Here is a 5,912-nt window from a genome sequence, read left to right on the forward strand (position 1 = left end):
CAACATGATTCACAATGACCAAACAACTCAGGTGTTCCCTCATGGATGCATGAATAAACAAAATGTACATTATATTAAAGATGTACATATAAGAGAATATTATTCAGCCTTAAAAAGGAAGGAAATACTGCCATGTGCTGCTCCATTTATGAATCTCATGAACCTCAATTATGCTCAGTGAATTAAGCCAGTCACAATAGACAAATATTGTATGATTTCATTTATATGTGATACCTAGATTTTTCATAATAATTGAAACAGAAAACAGAACAGTGATTGCCCTGGTCTTAAGATAGGTAGAATGGGGAGTCATTGTTCAATGGATAGACTGTTTCAATTGGTGGAGATGGATAGCGTTGATGGTTACCTACCAGTATCCATATCCATGTGCTTATTGCCACTGAACAGTACATCTTATTCTATGTATATATTATCAGAATAAAAATAATAATACAAAAGAAAAAAAGAAAGAAAAGGAAAATAATGACACACACAAAATAAATCACATTTAAAAAAATACTCTTATTGGGTCTGATGACCTATCACTTTCCTCTTTTTCCTGGAAACTTCCTGCCCAGGGTCCTCTTCCCCCTTTCCTAATCTGGATATGTTGATCTCCAGGGACCCATGTGGTCATCCAGGGATTTCCCTTCCTGGTCCTATTGTTGGAGTTGCTGCTCTCTTAATCTATTTCTTGATTTATCTCCTTGTTTTGGTGGATAATATTCTCTATGAAAGGATGTAGGGGCATTAAATCTTCTGAATCCTTGCATGTTTAGAATGTCTGTATTTTGCAGGCAGTCAAATTGCAGTTCAGTTCTCCTTTGAATTCTCAAAGTTCTCCATTTCCTGTAGGCTTCCAATGTCCTGCTATTAGTTGTTCTGTGGCATGTGTGTTAGGAGGCCTCAGTCTCTGTAGATTGGATTACCTCCATCTTTTGGGTTTTACTGAATCTGATTTCTAACTGGAAGATTCTCTCTCTACATGCTTCGGTAAAATTAACAAGACAATTGGTGAATAACATCCACTGATATTTTCTGTCCATTTTTACCTACTGTGCTTCATCCTTTGTTCCTCGATGTTTGAGGAAATTGTTGATATCCCAGAATTATAACCCAACTGCATAAAAAGGAGCTCGGTAAATTGTCTATAATCTTAACGTTTTCTCTGATTTTTTTTTTTTTGTTGTTGTTTGTTTCATTTCAAAATAGATGTGGAGTTGGATTCACTATTTTCTTTTACATAAAAAAGTATATTCCCAGAAGAGCAAAACATCAACTAAATGAAAATCCCAGTTTGGCCAGGTGCTGTGGCAAACACCTGTAATCCCAGCAGCTCCGGAGGCTGAGGCAGGAGGATCGTGAGTTCAAAGCCAGCCTCAACAACAGCAAGGTGCTAAGCAACTCAGTGAGACCCTGTCTCTAAATATAATACAAAATAGGGCTGGGGATGTGGCTCAGTGGTCAAGTGCCTCTGGGTTCAATCCTGGTACTTCCCCCCACCCCCCAAAAAATCCCAGTTTGATTGAAAACTTAATTTGTTGGCTATTTCTTGTTACTTTCATATTTTCATTTTAGATTCTTATATTTAATCCAGAACTAGTCACCACAGAGCCCAGGTTCTGTGATCTCAAACAGCATGACGCTAAGGGTTAAAAAAACATATTTTAGATTTTATTTCATTTTCCCCCTCATTTTGCTTTGTTTTGCTTACTTTATGCTTTTGTATGTGTTCCCATCTAAGCATTTTTGGTTTTTAAATAAATATTGAAGACCCAGATCATCTATATTTGGATGCATGCATAATCAACATCACCTTCAGTTAAACCTTCTGCATTTTGCCACAAATGGCAGAAATTGACCTTGATATTTTCCGGGAGGACAAATTCATAAATATGAAAACAGAAAACAAAATTCTGCACCAAGGTAGCACATGACTCAGTGTAGCTTCTGTAGTGAAATGAAGACAATTCACAAGGCCAGCACCTTTGCAAAAAAGTACAATAAATCATATCGTACCACAAATAAGCACAGATAACATGAGCCCGAGCTTTATTAGTATTTTTTTTAATGCTGACAATTTTTATGTTACTAAAATTTCACGTGCTTCAACTTCAGTAAGTTTGGTCCATAAAAGCTACACATTCTGGAGAACCCCTCCCCCTACCCCAGCACAATGTGAATCTGTCATTTAAAATCTGCTTTGTGTCCAAAGGAATAAAATTAACTGGACTTTTTTTCCCCCCACATGTAAAGATGGAGTTCAGGAGAACATTGATAAAGGAAGTTTATAAATAGCTTTTCAAAAATGGCCAACACTCAGTATTCCTGATTTAGTAAACCTTTCTAGCAGAGCAGCTAGCCAATAGAGCAGAGGTTAGTTTGAGATTCACTTGCTTTTTTGTTGTTGTTGTTGTTCCTAACTGATCTTTGACAGCACAGGAAATCTACATGGTAAGGCAGAGGAGGGAGCAGGAAGCAACCCAGGCCCCAGAAAGCACATAAACAGAGGGAGGCCCAGAGCATGTCCTGGGGACTCAGGGCCCTTCCCAGCACAAGCCAGCTCCTCATTCTCAGGCGTCTCAGCAGATTCAGTTTGTCCTTGTCTTTGTGTAGCTGTCCCCTCCATTCTCCTTATTTTAGGATATTTACCGCCTTCTCCTCTGCCCTCCTCAAGTCACTAAGTGGACCCAATATTTCAGTGCTCCTGTTATTTGCTACTCCTAAAGGTAGGCCCTTTTGTTGTTGTTGTTCTTTCTAAATATACATGACGGTAGAGTGTATTTTGACATATTATACGTACAGAGAATGAGTCTGACTTGTTCTAATTAGGATCCCATTCTTGTGGTTGTGCATTCATATGTGAGGATGGGAAAGAGGGGTCCGATTCATTCTGCTGTCTTTCCTTTCCCCGTGCCCCTTCCCTTCATTTCCCTTTGTCTAGTCCAATGGACTTCTATTCTTCCCCTCCCTTGTTGTGGGTTAGCATCCACATATCAGAGAGAACATTCAAAGCAGGTCCTTTTAAAACAGGTTTAGTGCATATTCAAAGGTGGCATGTGAAGAACCACAAGCCAGCCACGGGGTGCCCATGACGAGCTTCATGCCAGGGTCTGTGTGTCTACTGTCCCATTTCATCCTTTGTTCCAGGCAAGCATTCTTTTCTCTTGGTTGTTAGAGAATTTTTTCCAGGTCACTTCAAAGCCCAGGTTTTTTACACTGCACCATCTCTCCCTCTGGCCCAAGTCAGACTCTAACAAAAAAGTCCTAAGGTTAGCAGTTTCTGGCTGCTGACCAGAAGCCTGGAGTCCTCTGTTCCCCCCAACCATGATTTCCTTTCTTACTCTGCACAGCTCTGCTGCCCAGAGACTGCCACCCAAATGGATGTGCCTTTTATTCTCTGAGAGGATAAATTGCAGTTGACATCATCAAGGAAACACACACAGGCCTCGCCAGGAGAGAGACGTATCCTACCTTGAGCAGGATGTACCTACCATCCAAGTACCACTGCATCAGAGGTTACGGTTCCGCATATGAATTGGGGGGGGGGGCATTCAATGCACAGCAGGTGGGGTGGTGTTGGAAGAGGCTCCTGCAGGACCTGGCTAAGACAGTGATGGGGGTGGTGATGTCAGCGGTGGCCCTGGAGACATGGAGAGACCATCCATGGAAGGTACCTGAGGCACATGAGAAGCTTAAGCAGCCTTAGGGACTTGAGGCTGGAGTGGTAGATGGTCCTAAAGAGGGCTCAAAATGGAACAAAAACACAAACACTGTGACTCTCACAGAGGGGACAGAAGGAATGCCAGGGAGGATGAAAGTGCCCCAGGGACACCCATGTGCAAATTAAAGGAGACAGAACATGCATTTCAGTCTGGCCACCCTGAGATTGGGGACGCTGGTCTGCAGCTAGAGCAGCAGGTGATTCCCCTGCTTCCTGGGCCCCTTTTATGATTCACATGAACTTTTCCACCAGAGGCAGCCACTGAATACACTGAATTTTGTTTTCTCAAAGACACGCCCACGTCTCCAGGGGCTGCTAAAACACTCTGTTCTTGAGTTGAACAACTTCCACTGCAAGAGGAGAGAGGGGCTCGAGGTATAAACACTGCATTCACCCCTAGGACACAGTTTAACTTCACAGAAAACGTGATCAACAGACAAGTAATTAGTCAAAGCATCAGACACATTCCCAATGTCAAAAAGAGTCTAACCTATAATCTGAATCCTGAGAAAGCATGGAGTGAGAGAAAGCAGGGAAGTATTGTTGGAGCTTCACTTCTTTTCCCTTCTATACTGACCCATGTGTCTTTACAACTTAAACTGTATTCTGCAAACTTCTCTCCCTTCTCGTTTTTTCCTTCTGCCTCTCAACTCTTCCTGAATGCCATCTCTGGGAAAAATGTAGGCATTTTCACACTTTGCAAACAAACAAACCCCAAACCAAAAAAACTTCTCTCATGTTGTCTCCAAGTCTTCCTCACTGTATGAACTTGACCAAGTTCCTTAATTTCGCCATACCTCACTTTTCCAATATGTAAAATGGGAGTAATTGAATAAAGGTTTTCTTATAAATCTGTTGTGAGCATTAATCGAGAAGATCAACGTGAAGAATTTAGCCTCATTCTGATAATTGGTAAATGGTCATTAAATATTGGGTATTGTTTGTACCTTAGAATTAGTATTAATTTCTATCCTCATCCCTTGATTTGGCCATCGAAGCCATCATGACAACAGCTCTCCTTCCCAGGGTTCAGGGACCGCTGTGCTTCCCGCAGCAGTGTGCACATCCTATGAAGTCCAGAAGCTGGGGCAGATGCCCAGATGACAGAGCTCAGCCGTCTAGGTGGCCTTCTTCATTTCTAGCAGATGAACTGACTGCTCTGGAATCCTGAGGGGAGAGAGGAGGCAGGAGTCCCTCCTATGGCACAAATTCTCAAGAAACTGACCACAGTTTTTACTGAGGGGTCCAAGAGGCTGAACTTCATCACAGGTGTGTTCTGTTGTCCTTTAAACATATGATGTCACAGCCAGAAAAGTTCCCTTTACCAGCTGTATTATCAAATATTAGCTTACATGTGTGGCTCTTCTGCATTTCCACATGTATTTTCTTAGTCTATATTGTAAGTGAGGAAGTGGAGACTCCAAGAAGCGACCTGCCCTGCCCACCTCGCAAGTAAAAATGGAGCTAATACAGAAGACAGATATTTTAAAATCTATAATGAAAATTTTTACCCTCTGATATCGTGGTCTTGTCTTTTGTATTGGTCCTGGTAGACATGGCTCCTTTGTCACCGTTCCTTCTTTTCACCTTATTTATTTCCTTTTTCTTTTGGGCAGTGTTCCTTCACTTATTGTTGACTTTGATTATGGAAGATTTAGCAGTCATCAAAGAATGGATTACTTATCCTCTTTTGCCTTTTGAATGACAGAAAAAAGTCTTCTTTAAAGACAATATTTTAGTGTGGAAATATATAATGTGTTCTGAAAAAGTCCAGAGAGGATTTTGAGATTCTGAAATCCCTCAGACTACTTATTTGATACTTATTTGATAATGCCCACTAATGCACATTTTAAAATTGTTGATAAGAAATAAATATTGACTAATCACGGAAACGTTTCAAGAAAAACATATGTATGTGGGTAAATGTATGCAGACGTATATATCCATATCATGCATTTAAAAACCATCACATTTGCATACAAAAAAATACAAATGGTTCCATAGGAACGATATAATTCTAAACTACATCTTTCTCTTTTTGTGTTTTAAGCAAATGTTTCCTTCTTATTGCACTCCTGTGACTGATTGCTTTTATGTTTGAGAGTGCACTGCTATGGTTTCCTGCTCAGCATAATAATTTCTGTCTGTATATGAAATTATTCTGATTGCTACCTGCAAGACTCTGTGA

At 40.7% G+C, this 5,912-nt stretch overlaps 1 long non-coding RNA gene across 1 annotated transcript; it reads left to right on the plus strand.

Annotated features, from left to right (window-relative positions):
• The first annotated feature begins 2,037 nt into the window (after positions 1-2,037).
• LOC125616138 lies at positions 2,038-5,647 on the plus strand. Its single transcript, XR_007346763.1, has 3 exons — positions 2,038-2,729; positions 3,354-3,518; positions 4,758-5,647. It is a non-coding gene; the product is annotated as an uncharacterized LOC125616138 (long non-coding RNA).
• The last annotated feature ends 265 nt before the right edge of the window (positions 5,648-5,912 follow it).

Source organism: Marmota marmota, unplaced genomic scaffold (assembly GCF_001458135.2).
Source record: "Marmota marmota marmota unplaced genomic scaffold, marMar, whole genome shotgun sequence".
Taxonomy (NCBI): Eukaryota; Metazoa; Chordata; class Mammalia; order Rodentia; family Sciuridae; genus Marmota; species Marmota marmota.